Here is a 27036-nt window from a genome sequence, read left to right as displayed (position 1 = left end):
AGAAGTTCCAGAATGAAAAAAAGAATAGGGTGATGCTACAGGATCGAACTACTATATAGCTAGGGTGGGGTGATCAGGACAGAACTTTGAAGAAGTGGTGAATCCCTGAATGACAAGGGAGCCATGAAAAGATCAAGGGAGGAGCCCTCCACATAGAGAAAGTCCCAGAGGCTGGAGAGGCATTGTGGAAGGAGAGGCAGGCAGGAACCAGATCTCATTGGCCTTCTAGATTACAGTATCCTAGAATTTGAATTTTCGATACTAAGAACCATTGGGGGATTTTACGTAGGGGAATGGCACTTTACTTTTTTAATATTCTATAAAGAGCGTCTTGGCTGCTGGCTAGAGATGTTTGTAAGGGCAAGAGGACAAATAGCAAGACCAGTTAGGAGGCAACTGCAGTGATCCCAGCAAAAGATGATGGTGGCTTGGACCAAGGTTGTGAGAGCAGCAGTGAAATTGGAAAGAAGGGGGGAAATCCAAGAACAATATGACATAGAAACTGAATTGAAAGATGGGGAAAAATGGGAAAGAATTAGGGTTGAGGAGGAAATTTAATTGGGCAGTGGGCAGGTTAAATTTTAATGGAGTTGTACTAGTCATTGATTAAATTTGTTAAGTGGCTTTTGACATTTTTGATGGAGCTATTTATACATTTAGAAGTCACTGGCCACATAGTGTTAGTATTTCAAAGTCCTTTGTCAGGGAGAGATTATCTAAGGGGAGAGTGTAGATGGAGAAGGTGTCCCCACAAATAGCTCTGTGCATTCCCAATACCTAGAGGTCAGAAGAATGAAGGCCTCCCAAGTTTTCCATGCTTGATCCATCCCCTTTGTGTGTGACTGGGTGTGGGCTGTGGGTGGAGCTTTTAGAAGCACTGGGGCCTTGAAAGAGAAAATAATCAGGAGATCTCATTTTACACATATCCCAATGGCAAAACCTTAAAAGTCTGATAATACTCGAGGATATGGAAAAACAGGAACCCATATGCTGCTGGGGAGTACTGCTCACAGAGTCACTCTGGAGAGGAGTTTGCAATATCTTGTAGAGTTGAAGATGAAGTTACACCGCCCTCCTAGCTATGCACTCTAGAAAAACTCTTGCACATGGGTTCAGGGAGACCTTTATGAGAATATTTGCTGCACACTACTTTTAAGAAAACCAAATTATAAGCACCTATTTGTCCATCAACAGAATGGATAAACTGAGGTATAGAATACCATACAGCAGTTAAAATTAATGAACCAGAGTGTTGACGAAAACACATCCAGTGTAAGAAAAAGTCTTAGAGTTTAGTTGAGTCAAACTGATGACAATTGCTGGGAAGAAAAATCTCAATGGATTGAGAAAATATTCTTGAGAATGGCAGTTCTGCAGCTTATTTTATACAAGAATCAAAGGAGATGTAAAGGGGGAGAGGGGTGCATGAAATCCATTGGTGGTAGATTAGGGAGGCAGGAGAAAACAAAGCGGGGCATCTCTGAGCTTGGATTAAAAAGTAAAATGAAGAGACACATACTTATTTTACATTATGTAAAGTGGCTTTTGACATTCATGATGGAGCTATTCGGTGGATCCAGGATAGTTAACATTCATAGCACATAGAGATAGTAGCACATAGAGATGGTATGTGAGCTGCAAGATAATACGGTCTCACGCTCTGGTGCCAGCAGTTGTGCCTTCAGGGGTCTAGACACTTCAGAGATATGTTATCTTAGATGCACAAAGACTACAGACAATTACTCAGTCATAAAAAAGAATGAAATCTTTCACCATAGAGGGCATTATGCTCAGTGAAATAAGTCAGTCAGAGACAGACAAATACCATATAACCTCACTTATATGTAGAATCTAAAGAACAAAATAAATGAACAAACCAAATTGAAACAAACTCATAGACACAGAGTGGACTAGTGATTACAGAGGGGTGGTGGTTGGGGGACTGGGAGAAAGAGGTGAAGGGATTAAGTACAAATTGGTAGTTACAAAATAGTCACGGAAATGTAAGGAAAGCACAGGAAATATAGTCAATAATATTGTGATAACTATACTTCCAGTTGGAGTACTGGAAGTATCAAAGGAAACACTATGTAAAATATCTGATTGTCTAAGCCTGTGGTTCTCAACCTTCCTAATGCCGCGACCCTTTAATACAATTCCTCATGTTGTGGTGACCCCCAATTTCATTGTTACAAATTGAACATAACTAAAGCATAGTGATTAATCACAAAAACAATATGTAATTATATATGTGTTTTCCGATGGTCTTAGGCGACCCCTGTGAAAGGGTCATTCGACCTCCAAAGGGGTTGCGGCCCACAGGTTGAGAACCTATGGTCTAAGCACTAAGCTTTACACCTGAATCCAATAAAAATAAAATCGAAAGAAAAAATATCTTTACAAAAGAGAAGCTAAAAATGGTTGTATTCAGTGTATAAGTTTAAAACCATGCAAACTTGTATTACTAAGGGTCTGTAGAGACACACATAGATATAAAGACTACTCTAATATGCACTGTGGGGTTACACTCCTAACCCAGGACAGCAACTCCCTCTGGAGGAGAAATAGATGGAGGTATTTACAGGTAAAGGAGCTTAAACACATGTGAGATTTTATTTTTTTTAAACTTTATTTAAAAAATTGATTTTAGAGAGAGAGGATGGGAGTTAAACAGAGAGAAATATTGAAAGAGAAACATTGATTGGTTGCCTCCCCATGTACCCCAACCAGGGATGGAAGTCAAAATCTGGGTATGTGCCCTGCCTGGGAATCGAACCTGCCACCTCTTGGTGCATGGGATGACACTCCCAACCAGCTGAGCCAAACCAGCTAGGGGGGAGATTTTATTTCTTAAAATGAAATGGCAAACTGATAAGATTTGGCAGAGCTAGTGATTTGTATTATATGGGATTTTCTGTATGTTTAAAATACTTCAGAATCAAAGTTTTAGGAAAATAAGAAAAGAGATGGATGTGTACGAAACTGGGAGGAAATGGAGAGATTAAGAAAGTGGGAGGAAGTGTGGTGAGTCAGGGGAGTCTGAGTGTCTGAGCCAAAGCCCTACCACTCTAGGCTGGGGTCCCCCCTCCCATTCTTGGTCACGGCTGTGATCTCAGACAGGACAGCCACGCACAGCCCACCAGGGAGCAGAGAGCCCTGCTGATGGAGGGCCAGCCACAGGCTCAGGCAAACATCTACAGTAGCTAAAAGATTCCCATCCCAGCAGTAAGAAGGGTCACTGGGTACATTCACTCTCTCCATCCTCAGCCACCTTCACGGCCACCATATTGATTTGAACTAAAAATCCCCAGTGGCCTTCCCCAGGAGAAGACGCTGACCCCTCCGGCCAGACTGCTTCCTCCCGACACTGCTCCTGCTGACACTTTGGCTGCATCGCCAGGCCCTGGGCCCCCCACTGCTCCTTTCTCTATACCTGGACAAACACAAAAAAACCTACAAACTTCAGTTCTCACTTAGCAGCACTCAGTGGAAAATCACAGGTAACACCACTTATCTGCAATGCAGAAGGGACACAGTGATGCCAAGTCACAAAGGTGGACAAGAACAGAGGCTGCAACTGGCTGGATGGCTATGGGACCCTTCCTGGTGGATGAGGGGTCTTTCAGTCCCCTCCATCTCTCACTCTGAACCCATTATGCCCATCACCCACAGAACATAGGGATTTACCCGAGAAATGGACCAGAGGTTACTGTTCCAGAGGCGGGCCTGCCTCTCCAAATGATCTGTTTATATACCCTTCCACCAGCAACAGTCCGCGCTGAGGTCTGCCCAGGTGTCCCTGATCTGCCCCGCATTGTCCCCAGGTACATTTGTGTTCATTTTCAATTCCTGTAGATGTTTGATAGCATCCCTCAGTAATCTAAGCTTTCCCATGGTCCAGGTCTGTTGCCAACCAATGGTCATTGGTGCCAATTCAATGCCAATAGGAATCCCCAATTTGGAGTGCAGTGAAGAAGAAAACTTTATTCAGTGCAAACAGCTCAACTGTGATACAGCACCATGGTGAGAACAGTGTGACTATGGAACAGCTTGATAGTTTTACAGCTCAATAATGAAACAGCGGCTGTGGAAAGCATGGTTGTGAGGCAGCCCTAGGGTGAGGGCCCTCTCCAGCTGGACATCTCTGTTCTACTCTGTTCTGCTCCATTCTGCCCTGCCCTCTCCTCTCTGGCACAGTAGGACATCTTCGATGTTCTGTCTTCTGGGTTTCAGCTCCCTTACCTTTACGTGCAAGGTGAAAGTGCTCTGGAAGCCAGGGGGAACTGACCTCTATAGTCTCTTATTGGTCCATCCTCATGCAAATGAGGGCTCCAAATCCTTGCAGTTTGATTGGTCCAAAAAGCATTGCCCTGACTGGCCAGAATGGAGTTGTTCTGATTGGTGGCTTATGATGCTAATGTAGATAGAGCTGCACAGCTCTGATTCCGTGGGGAAAGTCTCAGTCCTGTTGGTTAAAACACAATTCCAGGAACTCCTTAGGGGACAGGAGCAGAGTACAAGCAGGCAGTTCAGTGTAGGAGTCAGGTAGTTCAGTGCAGGCCTGTCCCTAAAGTGTTGCTTATGAGAGCCTGGAGGCCCCTGTGTAGAAATGGTTGCTAGGCTCTTTTTAATTTTTTCCCCTCCTTTTCCTTCCTTTCCCCTCCCTCCCTCCTTCCCTCCCTCCCTCCTCCTTCCTTCCTTCCTTCCTTCCTTCCTTCCTTCCTTCCTTCCTTCCTTCCTTCCTTTTTAAATTGAGAAGTTAGCCACCAGGAGTCCTTTATGGTAGGTGTCTTTTTCAGGATCCACAAAGCCAACAGCAGTGTCAATGGAAGTGCTTTCCCAAAGTTGATGCTGCTAACAAGTTTCTCAAGGTCCATGAATACAACCCAAGACCCCTGCACATCCCTTTCCTTGTCCAGAGTTCCTACAAGAAGTGGAAGGGCTGCCTGAGCATCCGCCAAGCTGGTGAGCAAGCGCTGCTTCCACAACCCTGTTTTGCTGCCAAGGCTGTGTGGGCATCTGGGGAGGTGGCAACAGAGGCAAGAGGCTGTTATTCAGTACAATCAGAGAATGAGACAGGACACCAATTTCCAGGAAACTAAGTTGGTGAGACAGTGGTTCTTATAACAAAAGGCAACATTTGTGTTCTTTCCAGAAAACTCCACAGGCAGTGACCTAAGGCCTCAGTCCAAGAGACAGGGCATAGCGGAGCCGCACTGAGAAAGCCCGGGCGTACCTGTGCTTGTTAGGCCCAGCTCTGTGGCTGGGGATGAAATGGCCTCTCTGTTCCATAACAATGATACCATTAATATAAAGAGAGAATTTAAATAGGAAGAGGATTGGGAGCATTTAGGAACTTGTTACAAAATGTTTTAATCTCATCTTCCTTTTTAATCCTCCAATACCCTTTGCCCCTCGCTCATGTCAGCCAACAGAAGGTCACGAGAGTATTTGAGGGTAAGTCTTTTTAAACTCAAAACTAAGGGGGGGGGGGGTTTGAGGAGGGAGTATGTGTAGAGAGAGAGGGTGTTGCTGGCAGGAAGTGAAGGTCTGTAGCCACTCTAGGGGGAAGAGGCCAGAGAGAGGGAGCCTGAAGAAGGCAGGCCAGGCGTTGAGTCTCTGGGTCCCCTCCCTCTTTCTACTCAGAAGCCCAGTGCCCTAGGCCCCCTAACATGTAAGCCTCTGTGCATGACACAGGAAGCCTGGAGTGCTCACCTGGGTGGTTTTCATGCAAACTGGCATGCAGGCCCAGGGCAGAATTCCAGAAGCTCCAGGTTCTTTCTTGGCCCTTTGAGGTCACACCCAGGACTCAGCCTGCTATACTCCAGCCTGGCACAGATATCTACCCCGATTTGCAGCATTCTGTAATCATTCTAGGTAAATTTCCAGTAGGCAGGAACCTCACCTGGGGGGGCCACACTTCAAGCCTTAGAGGCAGTCTAGCTTGCAGCAAGTACCTGGTAGCTTGGCAGCATGAGCTAGTAGTGGTGAGCATCCCAGCTCTGGGTTCAAAAAGACCGCCCCTCAAATATCCTCAAGGCCTCCTGTTGGCTGACTCTGGGGGCAGGATGGGTTGGAGGATTAAAAAGGACAATGAGATTAAAACACTTTGTAACAAGTACCTGAATGCTCCTGAATCCTCTTCCTATTTAAATTCTCTCTTTATATTAATGGTGATTATTGCTATGAAACAGAGAGGCCATAAAGCTAAAGGACACTTAAAAAGGACTTATACCCCTTCCAACCTGGAGAGGGGCCATGTCAGCCCCAGCAGCAGACCTGGGCCTACAAAAGACTAGTGTTTGTGGAGCCCAATCTTCTGCTTGTCTGCCCAGAAGTCTCCTACCTCGAGATCTGCCTGCTAGAGGTCGATTTTCCCTGGCTGGGTGAGGGAGAGACGTCGCCATGTGCAGTCCCTGTTTGCAATCGAGGTTGGAGGGAGGGAGAAGGAGGGACTTCAAATCTTTTCTTTCTTTTAGGGTTAGATAAAAGGAGAAAAATTATCTTGAAGGTCGTGTAAAAATGAAATGAGAAAAGTGCTTATAGAGCAAGTTGTGATACAACACTGTAAATTCCAAGTCTAACTCAGGAATGTTATCAGTTGTTTGAAAAGGGCTGTGTAGCTGATAGAGGGAGACTTGAAACTGAGGGTGTGGGAAAAGTCAAGTGCTTGGCTTTCAGCTATGGAGTTTCTATTTCCCAAGTGCATCAGCTTGGCCTTTACAGTCCCATCAACTCTGTGGGATTAGACCCATCTCCAGGTCATGAAAACCACATGGCCAAGCAATTCCCTCTCCCGTCTGCTTCCGCGGAGGTAGAGGAGCTGGATTGGTGGGTACACCCCACTGGGGTTTGTCTAAATAGTCTGGAACATAATGGGCTTCTTACAAACGTTCACACTGTCACCATGGAAATAAAAAAGTAATGAAGACTTCTTCCCTTCACTTGTAGAGGAGTGTCTGGGGAATGATGCTGAAATATCTCAAAACCATGCCCTTTTTACATCTCCTATGGGTGTTTACATGTATATTTAAAAATTTTAATTATATTCACAAACATAAACGCATGAATACATTCCCACTGAAAAACAGATTACTGTAGTTCAAATTAATCTCCCTGGACCACAGCCCATAATCCTTTCCATCTACTATTATCAGTTTTGTGTGTATCATTCTTGAATGTTATGATCCTGTGCTTTTTTTACGGAGTGGAATCGATGGAATCATATTGATGTCCTCTAGTTTGCTTATCATAACCAACAAAAGGCCGTGGAATTTATCCACACTGGTAAAGGAAGCTCTAGTTCATTTTAAGTGGGAATGGTTTTCCATCATAGGAATATACCGCTCAGGGACATTCCACATATCCATTCTATTTTGATAGACATGTAGGTCGTTTCCAATGTTTTGCTGTCACAGGCAGTGCTGTGATGAACATCCTGTGTAGCGTGTGAAACCTCAGAGAAAATGCCGCATTGCTCTCCAGGTGGCTGTGTCCATCTCTGCTGTCTCCGCCTTCTTTGAGAGCATCCACCGCACTTGTCAGGATTTTGATTGATCACACTTTTAAGCTTTGGCCAACGTGATGATTGTAGTGGCTTTTTATTGTCTCAATGTGCTTTGTTGAGATTATATTGTTTGTATACTGACTGATTGTCTGCATTTCTTCTGAGGAATTGCCTATTCATTTATCTGTTGACCATTTCGAGGTTCCTTATTTTTTCTTAAGTTGTGATATAAATCTGCTGCCTCAACTATTTAAAAGATTTTTCTCTCATAATGCTTTCCTGTCTTTTAAATTCCTAAAGCTCTTAAGGTTATTAGAGTCAGAAGTTCATTATGGTTCCTGTTTTGTCTCAGAAGACATTCTTATCTTGAAGCAATCAACAGTCTACTTTTTGCTAAGATGTTTTGCCTATTTACATATATTGTATTTACTTATTTGTAGGCCTTTCATTCATCTGGAATGCCATTTTTAAAAAATACGTTTTTATTGAGAGAGGAAGGGAGAGGGAGAGAGACAGAAACATCAAAGATGAAAGAGAATGATTGATTGGCTGCCTCCTGCACAGCCACTCCTGGGGATCGAGCCTGAAACCCATGCATGTGCCCTGACGGGAAATCAAACCGTGACCACGTGGTTCATAGGTCGGAGCTCAATCACTGAACCACATCAGCCAGGCTGGAATGTCATTTTGAGTGTGGTGTGAAGTCAGGATGGGGGAGTGAGGGGTGACTATATTAGGGTCAGAACTGGTTTCCCCAAACCTAAACACTGCACTCTCAGATGGCTTTATTGGCCAACGTGCCTTCTGCAGGACAAGGGATGTACACAGAGGGCAACCTTTTCCAAACTTGCCTGGAGGCTGGGAGTGGCCCAGGAGGCAGCAGGTAGAATCCTGCCCTTGGTTTTCATTCCAAAAGGAAAGCAAATGAGCTCAACGGCATTTATGCAATAGTTCACCTAGCCCTGCTGATTCAAAACGTCCCCTTAATCACAGAGCCCTCCTATTTAGAAAATAAAAATATTCATTATCTTTTTACCCTACTTTCCCTATTTGAGTTAAAAACAATACAATACAGTTCCACACACTTTTTCTCTATCCACCCCCATACCATATTCTGAGTTAAGTGAAATGGTTTGATGTCAATAATTTTGATTTTAGCTCAAAGTAGTACATAGTAGTATTTAGAGAAAACAAACACACGTGAACACTTTAATACTTAAAAGCAAAATTTTGGCTAAATGCCTGGCTTGGAATTCCTTTGGCTCTGCTGCTTCGAGCAGCGTGCCCTTGACCAGGTCATCTGACCCATTAAATATCCTGATCCGAGAACTGAGGCTACGCTGAGGCCTGCCCCTCAGGGGCTGCCTAAGAAGAGTTCACTGAGGTGATGCTGCAAAGCCCACAGCCGATGTTCTTTAGTATTTGAGTATTTGCTGGTGGGCTGAGGGCTTAGCCGTTCACACCACCCACAGGAGAAAGTCAGAAGTCTGGTTTAAAGGGTGTGAGACGTGTGGGTATGTACATGTGTTGGATAATTATGTCTGTTGGGTGCCCCAGGTTCTTGTGCAACGCTGATGAGGGAGACCTTCGCATCTATGTCCCCACAGGCACTTGAATTCCACGAGATTTGCTAGAGGCCTGATAAGCATGGATGTACTCACAATGGATAGAAATGTTTTAATTTAGGAAAGCCCCCCAAAATTCAGGACCTGGTGCCCCGTGTGTGTGTGTGTGTGTGTGTGTGTGTGTGTGTGTTGGTATCCCCGAGGGAATCTCAACATGTTGATGGACCAGGTTTCCATACCGTTTAGCTTCTTGGACCCTCCTCAGATTTGAAAACCCCTGCAAACATCGCACTGCACCACAGTGTCCCTTGAGACCAGGGCTTCCACCACAGGGGGGCCTGAAGGCCCCCAGAGAGCGGCCATGAGAAGGAAACCTGGCCCTACACAGCCAGCCCCAAGTCCTTTGTCTGAGGATGGCTTTCCAGCAGCCAGAACCTGCTTTGCCTGGTGCGCAGAGACCCCAAAGGGCCTCTAGAGTGAGTCTTCCACCAATGAGTGACAGGCGCTGGGGAGTAAATACTTCAGCTCCCTCTCCTCTGGCTGAGACCACTCTGAGGTGAGATCTACACTGTCCCCAAAGTTACCATCAGGGAACTTTGCTTGAAATTGGACCCTCCTCTGAGCTCCTGCTCTGCCCCACTATGGAATTCTCTTTGCAGCACTTCCTAATAATCCATTGTCATAAAAATTGTTGACTCTGGGCCTGTTTTCAGAGAATCTGAGCCATGATGCCCCAACCTTCCTGCTTGGCCCCCTCTTTCACCATCTGAGGTGGATGGTCCTGCTTGTGGGTTATTCCTGGAGCCAGGTGCTCTCCTGACCAGCCCCCACCTGGATGTAAATTCTTCACAGCAGGAATGCTGTCTCTTTGCTCCCCATTCCATCCTCTGAGCTCAGGACAGGCCCCAGCATTCATGGGTTATTGAATGAATGAGTGCTCGTCCTTCCCCACCTTCCTCTTTGTAACTTCCCTGTTCATTTCCTTCTAGGCCAGGGGTAAGTCAGGACAGGACACAGGGGGGTTGAGCGCCAACCAGTCCATTAGACCTTGGCTGGCCATGATGGGGAAGTAGCTGACGTTGTAGCAGCCATTAAAGAAGCACTGCTCAAGATATATATATATATTTCAGAGAGGAAGGGATAAGGAGAGAGAGATAGAAACATCAATGATGAGAGAGAAGCATTGATCAGCTGCCTCCTGCACGTCCCACACTGGGGATCGAGCCTGCAATTCAGGCATGTGCCCTGACTGGGAATCGAACCATGACCTCCTGAGCCATGCCACCCAGGCTGCTCAAGTTTTCAGTTCGTCACCACCAAAAATGTGGTTGCACATCCAGAATGCAGCTGTGCTCTCCTTATCCGCGGTTAAGTTCTCATTGAGTGGAAGCCGGTGGCTTTAAACATGGCCCCCCCAGTGATTAATTTATAAGCTGCCTCTACTGAAATGGAAGAAACCGACTTGGCTCTACCTTGGCCAGCTGGGAAAGGCCGGGTGGACCACGCTGATACATGTGCTGCTGGCTCCATGCAACTTCTAGAGGCCTAGGCTCATTGTGTGTGTGTGTGTGTGTGTGTGTGTGTGTGTGTATGTGTGTGTGTGTGTGTATGTGTGTGTGTGTGTATGTGTGTGTGTGTGTGTGTGCGTTTTCTAAACCATATTGCAATGATACTGCAGAGCAAACCCTCTGATATAACTTTCAATTTGGAAAAATAGAAGATAATTTAAAAAAATAGTTCAGTACATGAAATATGGAAGCAGCTAGTGTGGTATATTTTGAAACAGTCATTGTGCTAACGCGCTGATTTACTTTGTCAGTTTCTGAGGCCAGTATTGTATTAGATTCTGCAATGACCTCGGAAGTCATAGATATCACCAAATTACTGCCCGTGGCTTTGAGTTTTAAGGTTAAATAACAAGGCAAATGAGAGAAGCCTATGAAGAATAAAGTTCTTCCTAAGAGTTGGCACTAATGTTCCTATAGTCCTGGCTAGTTTTAGCATTTGTGTTTTACGTTTGATTATGCATTTTTTTCTTTATATTTTTAGAGTATTTATTACACAGAAAGCTTTAGGTCTATAGTGGAGAAGAAAAACAAAAACTCAGTGTGCTTGCCCTGGCTAGTGTGGCTCAATTGGTTGAACACCATCCTGTGCACTAAAAGGTCACCAGTTTGATTCTGGGCCAGGGCACATACCTGGGTTGCAGGTTCCATCCCAGTCGGGAGTGTGCAGGAGGCAGTAGATCGATGTTTCTCTCTCATTTCTCTCTCTCTCTCACTCTCTCTCCTTCTCTCTCTCAAATCAGTAAAACACACACACACACACACACACACACACACACATTGAAAACACACACACAAACACAACAATGTGCTCCATCAAATTTGGGATATGGTCAATTATAAGATACACTTATTTTATATATCATCAAGAAAAAAGATTCCCCAATTAGAATTATACCACACTCTTAATTATAAAATATACATGATTTCATAGATGATAAAATACAACAATCGGAACATCTCAGATTGAAGTGTGCTAACCTATGTCTTCATGGAGCTCAAGTTGGGGTCTGAGATTGTGTTGGTCAATTGTTAATGTCCTGTTTTGCTGTCGTATTAGTGACAAACATGCTGCGTGAAGACTAGCATCTTGGAATTTACAAAATGGGGTGACCAGCAGGCATTCCAGCCTCTTGAGCTCCACCTGGCACCCTCTCAGGTGTCACAGGGCTTTCGGGAGGCACTCTGCCATGACAATGGCTGGCAGCCTGGCAGGAGCAAGCTCCTGCAGTGAGCAGGCACCTCTGCCCTAGGTCTCTGGGAAACACACAGTCGCAAGGCAATTTGCATGGGAAATGAGAGCGAAGCCCTGGCTGTGATGCCCTTTCAATCTTTAAACATTTAGAGGAATTGCAAGACCAATGTAGTGTGGGTAGGGTCACCACTGAGATAACCTTGTCCACCCACACATGGGTTCAGCCACAAAAGGTTCCTACAGTTGAGAAAATTATGCAAAACTTGAAGCAAAAAAAAAAAAGTTTGTTTTCAAAGTCATAGTTGGAAACCTACCTGAGTCACCTGGGATGTCATTTTGTTTGATTCTTTTCTCTGATTAAGGCACAGACTCTACAAAATCACATGCAGAGCTTGTGGAAGACTGATATTTGTTTGGTAGACAAGATGGCCCTGTACATCTGTAGTCAGTTTGTATTAGGTTGAAGTATATGAACTTGCAGTGATGGAAGGTAAAAAACGGTTGAATATCAGCAATGTCAAGCTTATGTCTAATCTTGCAGAGTTAGACACACAAGCTGGCTGACAGCAGCTGTTACAGCTGGCTCAAGATGGGATTCTTCTGTCCACGGGCTATTTACCTGTCTCTGCCATCTGGCGTTGACTTTAACATCCTGTTGATCTCCCCCTTAATATGTTAAATAATTCTTTGATACATATTCACTATGTATTTGTATAAGATTATGATTTCTCACTTTTTGAAAACGATCTCTGAAGTTCAACCATATCCATGCTGTTCTAAGAGGCGTGACAACTGTGTATCTTTGGCCGTGTGTGTGTGTGTGTGTGTGTGTGTGTGTGTAGATTTCATTTTCCTCAAGTGTTAGGTTTCTAACACCTCCTTTGGCTCAAACTTTTGAAATTGCCAGCTGTCCTTTGCCTTTCCGGAATGCAGTGGCATGAGTGCTGCAGTCACATTCACTTCCCTTTACCCCCTCCGGTTTCCTTCACTGGGCTTTCTAGAAGCGCTGGAGGAGAAATAATGACTCGTTCCTTTCTGGAAGTCAATCTGAATGTATATTTCAACAATGTAAGTATGAAAACTATTGGCTTCAGCATTTCTAATTCTAGGAATTGACCTGAAGAAATCAGATAATGCATAAAAGCATGTTTTTGGCAACATCATTTATAATAGTAATCAATGAAAAAATGACTAAATATTTAACAGTGGATTCGTCAAAGTGTGGTAGAGCATCATACTGGAATACTATACAGCTATTAACATTGTGATCCTGTTATATATTAATTGATATGCACAATAAATGTCGTATATCAATATAGTAAAAAATATATAGTGATATATTATTAAGTGTTAAAAGAGTTGAATAACAATGTGTATTCTCAAAGCCTATTTATGTAAAACATGCATCTATGGATTTATATAATATAATAGAAATGCAAACAGAGCAAAATTCTGGATGCGTCAGCATCAAGATACTCACAGGGTTCATTTCCAGGTGAAGCGAGAGGGGATACAATACAGGTGATATTCTTTTTCTTTACACTTTTTATTTCTTTCTACACACTTTTTTAAAAAGGAAAAAATAGCTAATTTCACTTTGGGGGAAAATAAAAGTAAAATAATAATTTGATGGGTGGAATTCATATAGAGCCTGGAATTATCAGCATAGCAATTAGATAAGCTTTCTTCAGAGCTCCTGGGTTTGGCGACAAAAATTGGACTATAGGTGCTGAAGTTTACCAAATGGAAGTGCCAGCAATACTTATACTTGGTTGTTGCAGGCTTTGATAAAACAAAGGAAATGAGATGTTCCTCGCTTACTAAAACTTTGGCCTTGTCGTTCAGAGCTGTACCTCACCTATCCAGTCTACATTATTTTTGGACAAATATACTCAATTACACACCAGGGGTTAACTTCCATATGGATCAAAGTCACTCTTAATTCCAAAACATCAGTTACATAACAAAGTTTTCTCTCCCCCGCCCCCCCCCCCCCCCCGCTCCCCCTAGTAACAAAAAAAACAAAGTAAGCTCTAAGCTGTAATTTCTCTGTGCCCTGCTGCTTCTACTCAACTGACTCCAAATGCCTACTAATTTCAAAGGCACTGAGTCAGCTGGGGTATGTGTTTAAAGCAGCATTTCCTCAAATGCTTTTCACCCGGCACTAGCAATGTAGGGTGTGAACAAGCATGATTTCACTGGAATAGCACTGGAAACATCCAATGAAACTGGGTTAAACATTTGATTCATCAAGGTCACTGTGGGCTCCTTAGGACCTTTTAAGATCAGGGGTGGGGAACCTTTTTTCTGCCAAGGGCTGTTTGGATATTTATAACATCATTCCTGGGACATACAAAAGCATCAACTTAAAAATTAGCCTGCTACATTTGGTCAAACATTTATTTAATTCACCCCTAATACCTTGGCAGGGCCAGACCAAATAATTTCATAGACTGGACGTTCCCCACCCCTGTTTTAAGATGCTCGTGTGCTGTGTAGTCTGGACAAGTGTGCAGGTTCCACAGGCCTACTGACATCACGAATTTTTGTTGATGACCATTCTGGGGAGCAGAGTTCTGCAGAAACTCTCTCTCTCTCTTTTTTTAATCCTCACCAGAGGACAAGTTTAGAGGAAGTGGGGGGGGGGGGTTGGGAGGAGAAGAGAAGAGAGAGAAAGAAACATGGATTGGTTGCTTTCTGTACCTGCCCCAACTGGGGGTAGAACCCACAACCCAAGTATGTGCCTTGACAGGGAATCGAACCAGCAACCTTTCTGTGCACAGGACAACCCTCCAACCAACCCAGCCACTCCAGCGGGCCTGCTGAAACTCTTAAAAGAAATCCTAACTAAGGGAATGCTGGCATGGCCCCTTGGGGGTGGTAAGTACTGCATTTGTAATATCATTTTTAATTAAAAAACACACACACACACACAAGTTAATGGCGTTAGGATTCAAAGGCAAAGTGACTGGAGAGGAGACATGGATCTACAACTTGCAACATTAAAATGAAAATTTTGAAACAGACCATTAAATTTTCTTTTCTGTAAGTTGAGTGCGACAGTGTTGTCTGTACACATATATTTAGTTTAGGGAAGGAAGAAGGCAAAGGGACTATGAAAAGGGAATTTGAATTTTTAAAACATGTCAAGTTTGGCCATTTTCAGTCTTGTGAAGATGACTAGTAACTCTGAGGGGATGAATCACCGAGGCTTTGAAGCTTACAGAACTCAAAGCGTTCGTTCCTCAGGAGGAACCGGGCTTTGAAGCAGAAGTCTGCTCAGACACGCCGGTCTCAAAATGTCAGATGGGAGGTACGCAGCAGGTACTACCAGCGCCTTCCCTGTGACCCCGGGAGTCACTGCTCCCCTACACGGTGATGCCTTCTTACTGCCAGCACCAGGAGTCTCTGCCCAAGGCCTGCGATGCTCAGTGGCTGCATGAGCTCAGAGCTGGAAGGGACTTACCGCATAAGCACCCGGCTTCATTGCCCTTATGGGACAACTCTGACCTCGCTACACAGTCCCCCAGGGGGCGCCGCCAGCAGGACCCAGCCCCAGCGGCTGCTTTCTCTTCCCTACTCTGCTACCCGAGCTTCCTGTGATCACCTCCCAAACAGACGCCTGGCATTCACATCCTGCCTCTGAATCTGCCTCTGGGAAACTCAATCAATGTTTTTCTTTTCACGATAAATTCAGAGCAAGACCTCTCTGGCTACATCCTCCACCTTGAGCAGCCAGGTGCCTTCATCCTCCCTCGAGGCCTCTCCCCCTCCCTAGAGCTCCCAAGCAATGGGTATATGCAGGGTGTCTTGGACTCTTCTGGAAACTCTGCTTAGGTTGTGTCCAGAATTGGGCACAGGGCTCCAGTGCCAGTTTGGCCTCATCTCTCCTTTACACAGACAGAACAAGTTTGATAAAGAGGTTTGCAACCCTCCTTAGCTTTAGGAGTGGAATTAACAGAATAATATCCACTAGTGTTTCTCAAACTGGAATGTGCATACGCACCATGTGGGAGTCTTGTTAAAATGCAGGTCCTGATGCCTAGGTCTGGGGTAGGGTCTGAGGTTCTGCATTTCTGACAAACTCCTCGGCTGACTGACAGCCCATCCATGGGGCAAGGTTCCCGTGGTCTGAGAGAGCCCTGAGGGCAAGACCAATTCTTTTGAATAAAGTTTGTATATCCAGTGTCCCGTCCAACTGGCTGCACAGTGCGGGCTGAATATGTATTGGTTGCTACTGCAATTCACTAATTTAATTCAGTTTCCCAACTGCAAATAAGGGAAGAGCCTCTGTTTAGTGAAAACCCGCAAAGTCCTTCTGATGGTGGGAAAGTATAGATGTCAGTGCACAGCATGGGTGGACAGGCAAATATGGAATGTGAGTCATTGTCAGCTCGCACTTATTGGAGACCTGCTCCTTTGAGGGTATTGGGCTAAGTGGACACCAAAAGAGGTATAATATATTGTTGTCCCTGTCCCACAAAGGCTTGCAATGTGACTGGGAAGATAAGACAGAGAAAAATAAAAAGAAACACACGCCTGGTGAGTGGTCAGAGACCATAGTAGCACTGATAACTTTAACTTGCTTGACCTAAACTGCTTGATGTCCCAGGACAGCCCTCCTGGTCCTGATGAGACTACACTGTTACTAAAGCCATTCGCCTTGCCCATCCAACAATCACGGGAGGCTGAATTTTGTAAGGGAGGCTCAGGCTTAACTTCAGTTCTAGCGTGCACCCACCACAACACACATGCACACATGCCTTGTGGGTGATGTACCCCTCATCAGAGAAGTTTTAGTATTCTTATTCAGGGCAAGAGAACTAAGAACATGTTCTTTAAAAACAGAATCCAGCCCTAACCAGTTTGGCTCAGTGGATAGAGCATCAGACTGTGGACTCAAGGGTCCCAGGTTCGATTCCGGTCAAGGGCGTGTACCTTGGTTGTGGGCACATCCCCAGTGGGGGGGTGTGCAGGAGGCAGCTAATCGATGTTTCTCTCTCATCAATGTTTCTAACTCTCTATCCCTCTCCCTTCCTCTCTGGAAAAAAATCAATAAAATATTTTTTTTTTAAAAAAAACAGAACCCACATTCATCAGCAGCATTGCTTACAATAGCTGAAAGGGGGAAGCCACCCAAATGTCCATCATAAAATGTAGTCTGTACACACAATGGACTATTAATCACCCTTAAAGAGAAAGGACATTCTGACACATGCCACAGCATGGATGAACCTTGGGGGCATTACACTGAGTGAAATAAGCCAGGCACGAAAGGAGAAATATTGAATGATTCCAACTCTATTCCAGAGGTCCCTAGAATAGCGAAATGCATAGATATAGAAAATAGAAGGGTGGCTGCTAGGGGCCGGGGGAGTAAGGGATGAGAAGTTAGTTTTTTAATGGGTGCAGAGTTTCAGTTTGAGAAGATGGAAAAGTTCTGGAGATGCAAAACAATCTAAATGTCCTTAATGCCACAAAATTGTACACTTAAAAATGATTAAAATTATAAATTTTATATTATGTGTATTTTACCACAATTAAAAACAAGCCAGAATCCATAAAAGCTAGAAAATGAGGTATCAGAGGTGTTTTGTTGTTGTTGGTTTACAGATATATGCTATAGAGACAGTCTTTGGAGGAAATAATTTACAATAACTCAGCTCCAGCTTGTCAGCCCTGGGCTCCCCTAGGAAGGTAACAGTCATCTGAGGCAAAGCTCAAGAGGGCCCGAAATGTGAAAAGGCATAACCTCTCAACAACACTGATTCCGCATACATGGCTAGGGGCTGACCCTGGGCGAGCAGATGCAGATAGTGCTTCTTTTTTCTTTAATCCTCACCCAAGGATACGTTTTTACTGATTTTTCTTTTTAAGAGAGAGGAAGGAAGAGAGAGGGAGAGAGAGAGAGAGGCAAACATTGATTGGCTGCCTCCCATGTCCTCCCCCCACCCCCCCCCGGGGATTGAACCTATAACTTAGGTACATGTTCTGACCAGGAACCGAACCCAAAACCTTTTGGTGTATGGGACCTGAAACTTTTTGGTGTTTTGAACCATGTTCCAACCAACTGAGCCCCCTTCCAGGACCCAACGGTGCCTCTTGATGCTAGGGAAAAAATGCAGTCCCCTCCGCCATGCCTTTCCCACACCGGGGCCTCTTTTGTTTCCTTATGACATCAAACTTTCAGGACGGAAAAGAAGGGCCTATTGTTCACACACCAAGATGGTTAGGAATGACCATCCCAGCAAAGGATGCCGGGCATTTTTATAATGTTGCATGAGCCCCTTGGGATCAAACAGCTAGGCTGAGATGGAAAAACACATCTTACAATAGGAACCGGAAACCTGAGATCAGGTCTGGAGCTGGAGAGTTGGGTGGAACCCCACATGTCTTTCTTTTGTGTCTTTGGGCAATGCCTGAAAGCCCCCAGGGTTTTGGGTCAGGGCATTTTGGTTCAGATGAGAAACTTATCTATGTCTAGTTGATGGGTGATTGAGGAAGACTTCTGCAGTTAAAGCTGGAGTTTCAGAATCTGCTTTTAACGTTCAATTTAACTCAATTGTCAAAACATATCCAGGGTTTTTTACTCTGAAATAGGTCTAAGGGGCCATAGGAATGTGCAGGTGAGGTAGTAAAAGCTGAGTTAAAAGCGATCCCTGCAAGACCTTCAATCAAAGCCACGGTCATCCCATATGGCCTGGTCCCAAGGCCCTAGCTGGCTGCACATCCATATGCTGGGCTCATGTCCTGAGAACCATCTATTCTGGTAACCATGGGATTGATGTTTTCGACCTCTTACGTAGGTACCATTTAAAACCAGTACAGCTTTGTTGTTTGTGAAGCTGGATGCTGATGCAAATTCTTTTCATGTGCATGTTACACTTTAACAAAAAGTTGAACATGTAATAAAATAAAATGAAGAAACAGTGCCATTGGTAGACTAAAAGGAATCAACACACCTAAATGCACCAGTGAACCTGGGTTGGACCCAGGATGATGGGAAAAGAAATACTTTAAGAACGTAACTGGAACCATTACCGAATACTGACTGTGGTCTGGAGCACAGCCTTGAATCAATGTTTAATTTCTTGGTTTTGATCCTTTTACTGTGATTATATAAGAGATTGTCCTTTCTCGTAGAAAATACATGCCAAAGGATTTAAATGGCATGATGTCTGTGTTCTCAAATGGATCAGAAAATCTATTACATATAGTATATATATATCCCACGTTCAAAGGCTGTTAAATCGCGTTGTTTACCCACATCTTCAGAAAAAAAATCACTTCTACTGTTGTGGTAAACAACCTGCTTCCCTATTTAAAATGGTCTGGCCCTCTAGCAACTTCAGTGCGAAATTATAGCTAATTTGCCTACAAATGTCAGGTGGTCATAATAATCTGGCCACTCAGTGTATAATTACATATAGAAAGACAATTTATATATTTATGGGCTATTTACATATTTAAATGTGTGTGTGTTGTGAGGGGGAGAAAGAGAATGATAAGGCAAATGGGACAAAATGTAAACAATTGGTGAATCTGGACCTGGAGTAATGTGTATATAGAAGTCCTTTGTATTATTCTTGCAACGTTTATGGAAATTTGAAATGATATAGTACACACATACATGAAAGTATATAATACAAGGAATCCCATGTACTATTCTTGCAACTCTTCTGTAAATTTGAAATTATATCAATAAAAACCATCTCCCCCCTCTCCAGGGTGGAAAAAATTAAAACCATGAACACAGGAATGAAAAGCAGGCTTCCAGGGGCCACTTCCCTAATTCCTCCCAGCACATCTCCAACGCTCACTCTGCACACTCTAACGGTTAGGACATATCGCTTTTGGAGAGTTTGGTCCGCTCAGTTCCTTGTCCTCAGAATCCCTGTGTCCTTGGAACACAAGTCAGAGGAAGCGTGCTTCAGGAGGCCACACCTCTTCCTGCCCACGGCTGCTGGGCTCCGAGGCCTGGCCTGCCGTGACCCCTGAGCGCACCAACCACACCCAGCAGGGTCCTGCCTAGTGCTCCTGGGGAACCAACACTCAGGGGCCACCAGGCAGGCCAACTGAGCTCACTGAGGAGCCCTGAACCTCGCAGCCCCAGCTGGAAGGCCAGCGTGGGCTCCTGCTCCCTGTGGGACCTGCTGGGCAAGACCGCAGCCTCCCTGAGCCTCAGTTCCTTCATCTGTATAGGGAGGATGAAAGGGAACCCGCAGAAGGAAGTTACCTGGCACAGTCATGGGCACAGAGCCCCACTCACAATCAGTCCATGTCAGTGGTGGCTGGGCTGTGCAGCGTATGCTGTGTGTGGTGCAACACGCAGGGGCATGCGTGCACGCGTGCACACACACATACACACACACAAATGCTCATCTTTGATGGGCTCAGTCAGCACTTAGCTGTCTAGTTTCCAGAAATAAAAGTTTTTAATTTCATCATTGAGTTAACTTGTGTTTCACCTGAGAAAAATATAAATTTATTTTTCTTCATGTATCAACAGTGGTGGTGGGTCAAAATTTGTTAATATTTGGAAACTCCAAAGGCATTTTATGTGGCCTTGGGGTGGGGCAGGAAAGGATAGTGGAGTGAGTGTTGGGGTGAAGGAGACCGTGAGGGGCTCAAAGGGAAGATTATAAAACAGGCTGCTCTGGTGACAGGCGTATTTGTTTTATGATCCTTAGTAGGTTACTAGCAAAAACGAGAGCAGCACAGTGTTCTCTGTGTGTATTTTTTTTTTTTTTTTTTGGTCACGCACGTCCAAAGTTCAGCTCATTCAAATAATAGATATTTAACAAATTACCTTGAATCTCTCAGAACAGAAGGGAAGGTAGAGTGCTAACTTCTGCTGGGAGTAATTTCTGCCTTTCCAGCTTGCGTCTGAAAAGCTTTGAATTTTTAACCTTGAAGCCTTAGTAATAATGAAGACTTCTTTGGGTTATGTGAATTGTTCTCAACCCTCATTCATTTGCATGCCAGAAATGAGAGACACATTCCACAGCATTCTTCTGGTTACCAGAGTTATTTTACCCATTCCCTTTGATGTCCAAAATCTTTCTAAAGTTTCAATGTCTAGTACATAACATGATGCTTCTTGGATGAGTCTTGCCAGGCCTTTAATTGATAGCACTATGAGTGTGATGAGCAGACCGGATGGAAGCTGTCCAAACTTGGGGGAAAATCTCAGGAAGTCCACATCACAAGTCACAGGAAAGGGAAAGAAATACATTTTGCCAGTCAACCCAGCTGATAGTAGCTACCACTTAATGAATGGCTTTCTCTGCAGCAAGTATCCTCCGTGTGTCACTTAATCTTCACACTGTCCTTGGGTGATAGGACAGGGACTTTTTGTATTTTTATTTTATAGATGAGGAAACAGAGGCTCTGAGAGTTTTCTCACATCAAGGGCCTGGTAGTGGTTGCAACCAGGACTGGCAGCCAGGGTTCTCACGGTTATAAACCCATGACCTTTCCACCAATATTTCCCCAGGTGGGGCATTCAGCTTTGATGCACTAAAAGTAATATTGGGCCGTATTAATTTGAAGAGGTTGGCCTGTGCACTTTGGGAAAGGCTCTGATGGCTGTCCCCAGGATGAACTGACCAGCTTCATCTCAGACTTGGGGCTCTCCCGGGACCCATTCCCCTCCTCTGAGCTCAGCCTTCCTGCATCTCTGTATCTGCTTTGGCTCCTGGGTGCTTCCTTTCCTCTGCTGATTACAGAGTATGAGGCTGCTCTCCGTGTCTAGCTGAAGGCTTGACCAGAAGCCAGGGCTTCCTGGGTGGGGAAGTTTTTCTGGTGAGAGCTGGTGGCCTTATCTAGAGCTGCTCCTCACCTGGATACGGAGCCACCCTTCCTGAGGAAGGCTCTGACAGTCTCCAATGTGTGCGTCATATCAGAGGTCCCTGAGGGCCTCTACACACACTCACTTTATTTTTTTTTGCTTTGTCCTCACATTGGCTTATCCTATCTTTTAAACATAAAGAATATTTTGTGTAAAAATCAGGAGACTCACATAAAACCCAAGCTCAAGTTTAAAAGTTCAAAGGTTTCTAGTTTGTTGAAAATTAGAAACACATCTGTCATGGTGATGCTGTCTTTATTTTTATATTTTTAATTTAAAACCATTTTTTAATTTTTTAATTACAGTTGTCACTCAATATTATACTAGGTTCAGGTATATACCTCAGTGATTAGATATATAACTTACTAAGTGATCATCCCAATAAATCTTGTACCCATATGAAACCATACACAGGTATTATATCAGAGGCCTGGTGCACAAAATTCGTGCATTGTGTGTGTGTGAGGGTCCCTCAGCCCAGCCTGTGCCCTCTTGCAGTCCGGGACCCCTCAGGAAATGTCCGCCTGCCAGCTTAGGCCCACTCCCCATGGGGATCAGGCCCAAGCCGGCAATCGGACATCCCTCTTGCAGTCCGGGACCCCTCACTGCTTACTGCCTGCCTGCTTGCTGCTCCTTAGCGCTGCAGCGGAGGTGGGAGAGGCTCCTGCCACTGACACTACCCAGTTGTGAGCCTGGCTTCTGGCTGAGTGGTGCTCCTCCTGTGAGAGTGCACTGACCACCAGGGGGCAGCTCCTGCATTGAGCGTCTGCCCCCTGGTGGTCAGTGTGCATCAAAGGGACCAGTCGTTCTGGTCGTTCTGCTGTAATGGTCGCTTAGGCTTTTATTACAGTAGCTCCTCGGGTTACATCGGAGATCTGTTCCTACAACGCGATGTAACGCGATTTTCGCCGTAAGTCAGAACACACCTACATAAGCACCTACGTCACTCACATGGAGCACATACCCAGCAGTAATGAAGTGAAACAGTAAAAAAATTTAAAGGAAAGATAACAATTCCTGACCTTGTGGTAAATAAATACTAAAAAACATAAAGCACATATGTACATATGTCAAAATAACAAAACTTTCTTTTAATATATATAAATGGGAGATGGCGACGTAACCATGAAATGACATACACTGAGTCCGATGTAACCCAAGGACTGTCTGTATATAGAATATTGACTGTATTCCCTGTGCTATACTTTACATCCCATGACTATTCTATAACAACCAATTTATACTACTTAATACCTTAACTTTTCTCACCCATCCTCCCAACACCCCACCCATCTGGCAACCATCAAAATGTTCTCTGTATCTATGAGTCTGTTTCTCTTCTACTTATTCATTTTTTAAGTTTCAATTGTTGATAGATATGCACTTATTGCCATTTTATTGTTCATGTTTTTTTAATCTTTTTTTCTTCTTTTTCTTAAAGAAGACCCTTTAACATTTCTTATAATACTGGTTTGGTAGTGATGAACCCCTTAAGCTTTTTCTTGCCTGGGAAGCTCTTTATATGTCCTTCAATTCTAAATGGTAGCTTTGCTGGGTAAAGTAATCTTGACTGATGGTCCTTGCTTCTCATCACTTTGAATATTTCCTGCCACTCTCTTCTGACTTGCAAAGTTTTCGTTGACAAATCAGCTCACAGTTTTATAGGAGCTTCCTTATAGGAAACTAACTGCTTTTCTCTTGCTGCTTTTAAGAAAATCTCTGAAGCTCTGAGAGTTTTTCTCACATCAAGGATCCGGTAGTGGTTGCAACAAGGATTGGCAGTCATTTGTATTTTAATTATGATGTGTCCTGGTGTGGGCCCCTTTGGGTTCATCTTGTTTAGGACTCTCTGTGCTTCCTGGACTTGTACATCTATTTCCTTCACCAGGAAAGTTTTCTGTCATTATTTTTTCAAATAGGTTTTCAATATCTTGCCCTTCTCTTTTCTCCCTCTAGCTCCCCATGATGCAAATGTTGATACACATGAAATTGTCCTAGAGTCTCATAACACTATTCTCATTTTTTTTTTTGATTCATTTTTCTTTTTGCTGTTATGATTGGGTATTTTTTGCTTCCTTATATTGCAAATCTCTGATTTAATTCTCAGCTTCATCTACTCTATTATGATTCCCAGTAAATTATTCTTCATTTCAGTTAGTGTGTCCTTTAGTTTTGATCACTTCTTTTTCATGGTTTCCAAGTCTTTTTTTAAGCAGTTGAAGTTTTCTCTAAGTTCATCTACTCTTCCCCTGAGTTACTGAGCATCCTTATAATCAGTGTTTTGAACTCTGCATCTAATAGATTGCTTGTATACATTAGGTTTAGTTCTTTTTCTGGAGTTTTGTTTGTGTCTTTCATTTGGTACACTTTTCTTTATCTTCTCATTTTGGCACCCTCCCCATTTCTGTTTTTATGTATCAGGTAGCACTACTACATCTCCTAGCTTTAGTAGAGTGGAATAATATAGTAGGTGGCACAGCCTCCCAGTTCACCCAAGCCACTGTGGAGGACCAGCTGTGCAGGGACCCATCACACAGAACAGAACTTACTTCAGCAGGGCTCTGGTGCCTGCTGAGTCTGCCCCTTGAGTGTGCCACTTGTGGAGGTGGTTGTGTGGTGTTTCAACATGGTCTGAAGCTGTTTACTGGGTGTGCTGGCTCTGGGACCTCTAGGAGGTACAGGCAAAGGTCAGCCACTGCCTGTGTTCTGCCCAGGGCCACCTGGTATAATCTGTAGATAACTGCTACTTGTGCTGGGCTTAGAAGCTTCAAACCAAGGCCTGCTACCCCTAGTGCTGGGCCTGGGGTCATTTAGTGAGAGATACGAGAGATACAGGGCATGCTGAAACCAGATGCTGTTTGTTTGAGAAATTTTAGTTTAGTCGGAAGCCTGAGCCAATATAAGCTATTCGCATGGAAAAGCCACTGGAAACTGCTTCAGTTGGCCCATAGCTTGGGTGGAGAAGTGTCTCAGGGAATCACCAGAGCAGGGAGAGAAGTGTGAACCTTGTTGATGGACACTCAGATATGACACCCACCTGCTGGCTCTGTTGGGGGAAGGTTCATCAATAGGACAATGGCCTCTGCCAGCACTACTGTCTAACAGAAAGCTGCCCCTCCAGCTCTCACCCTGATCCAGACAGTTCAGTTCCTCCCCATATGTCCCTGGTGGTGCCTTTTGAGCTGTTGTCCCAGGACTAGAACTCAGAGTGAGTGAGTCTGAGTAAGTCCATGTGCAGGCCCTATAAAAGGAACTTACTGGGACTCCAGCAACCCTCCTTCTCACTCAGCCACAATCGCACTGATTTTTAGAGCCAGAATTTATGGAGACTTCCATTTTTGGCACTGCACTTCTCTTTCTGGGCTGGATTGCCTGGTGTGGGGCTGGGACCCCTCATTCTTCAGCCAAGATATTCCTCCTGATTTTTACCCGCCACACGTAGGAGTGGTACCAACCCATTTGGCATCTCTGCCTCTCCTACCAGTCTTGAGTGGTTTCTTCTTTATATTCTTAATTGTAGGGCTTCCATTCAGCTAGATTTCAGGTGGTTCTGGATGATGGTTGTTCTGTAGTTTAGTTTAATTTTTACGTGGTTGTGGGAGGATGCAAGTACCGAATTTACCTATCCCTCCATCTTTAGATGCAACATCTGTTCTTCAGTTTGCTATAGTCCTCACCATCCCCTGCTGTGCTCCAATATGGACCCCAAATGTCAGTTGCCATTTATCAACTTTCCCCTGAATTAGCTTTACTGATTTACAGTATCTACCTGGCCCCTGTAGGCACCTGAGGTTGAGACCTCCACCTCCAATGTATTCAATCTAGCTATTTCTGACGAACTCAGGCAGGTTGTGTGATTCAGGAAAGAGTGGCCCCTGCCCCCAGAGACCAACTTTTTACTGACCCTGGCATGTGTTCATTTGTAAACTGGAGATACTGCTACCCGCACCCAAGATTGCCTTTGATGATTCAGTGACAAAATGCAATTAGCTCCCAAGTCAATGGGCAGCGAACCTTTTCCACAGAGGACCAGAGAGTCAATATTTTAGGCTTTGGGCACAATACAGTCTCTGAATCAACTCAGTTCTGCAGTTGTGGGACAGAAGCAACCATAACCAATACATAAATGAAGGGGTGTGGCTGTGTCCCAATTATAAAAGCAGGCGCTCAGCCAGATTTTGGCCTGTGGGTCACAGTTTGCTGACTGTCTTAAGTGGTTGTCTTGTTCCTTCAGCTGCTCCCCTCCAATCTACTCCACATATTTCAGGTACAGTAGTTATTTCAAATGCATGGGGCAGGCCTGTACAACAAATAAATAAGAGTTTACAATCTTTCTTTCTTTCTTTCTTTCAGGTAGGAAGTCAGCTCTGACCAAGTGTTAGCTGTGTGGGTTCTAAGAAGCAGAGAAGAAAACCATAAAGCTTGAGACTGTAGACAGGCCAAAACGATCTTCACAATAAAGACAAGAAGGTGTGTGTGTGTGTGGTGGGGGTGGGGTTTGAGGCAGAGTAAAGGAAGATGACTGCAAGACTCAGGGAGAAGTTCTGAGAGAGTGGAGAGGGACATTTCTGGAGGGAGTTGCTGGGCACCTGGACTAGGTGCAGAGAAGGACCAGCAAGCTGACTGCAAGGGTGCTGGGTGGGAGGCTGACTCTGGTGTCCTTTGAGGACAACAGGGAAGATCTGAATTGTACTTTGGTTTTCTTGGTTGGCTGTAATCCTTGCTAATGCCCAGCAAGGTTTGTGAGGTTTGCACCTATGTTGGATTATGTCATTCCCATTCTCAAAACCCTGCATGGCTTCCAATTGGAATAATAATGGGATCTCAACTTCTCATCCAGCTGGCGTGACTGGCCCCTGCTTCCCTCCCACCCTTACTTCATGCCAGTCCCCACCCCCCACCCCCGTGACTCCCACTGTTCAGTATGCTCCCTACCCTGTTCTTTCAGAGTCTTGGGCACTGTTCCCTGGCTTTTGCATGTGTGTCCCCCTTGCCTGGGAATGTTTTCTCCTTGACTCTCTCTCTCCTGAAAAGTTATGCTTAAATGCCACCTCCTCAAGAAGCCCTCCCCAATCACCCACTCAGGCAGCCCTGCAAATTCAGATTTCCCTAATTATTATCTATTTTTCCCATCACTGCACTCTCAGCCCCAGGAGAGGTGCTGCCATTATAGGTGCTGAGTCATTACAGACTGAATAAATGAATAATGTGTGTATAATAGACTTATATGTGCATTACACATACCTTCATCCATTCAGCATGTGTATTGAACCCCTATTATTACAGGCCAGGTACTAAGCTAGTTCCAGTGACACACATTCAAGACAGTGCATGCGAAATACACGCACACACTT

The 27036-nt window shown here is 44.4% G+C and overlaps 1 protein-coding gene across 12 annotated transcripts in view; it reads right to left on the bottom strand.

Annotated features, from left to right (window-relative positions):
• Window positions 1–27036, bottom strand: part of RIN2 (Ras and Rab interactor 2) — a 212063-nt gene that overhangs the window by 67449 nt on the left and 117578 nt on the right. The window contains exon 1 of one of the 12 annotated variants that reach the window (XM_036321040.1): window positions 4289–4437. The exons of 10 other annotated variants lie outside the window; for them this stretch is intronic. The gene's annotated coding sequence lies outside the window, so the exon portion shown is untranslated. Of the gene's footprint in view, window positions 1–777; window positions 797–4288; window positions 4438–27036 lie in introns of those variants that run through there. One more of the 12 variants, XM_036321039.1, reaches the window with a different exon arrangement.

The sequence above is a fragment of the Myotis myotis genome, unplaced genomic scaffold (genome assembly GCF_014108235.1).
Source record: "Myotis myotis isolate mMyoMyo1 unplaced genomic scaffold, mMyoMyo1.p scaffold_m19_p_9, whole genome shotgun sequence".
Classification (NCBI taxonomy): domain Eukaryota; kingdom Metazoa; phylum Chordata; class Mammalia; order Chiroptera; family Vespertilionidae; genus Myotis; species Myotis myotis.
The sequence above is the reverse complement of the archived record's forward strand: the minus strand, read 5'-3'. Positions and strand labels throughout refer to the sequence as shown.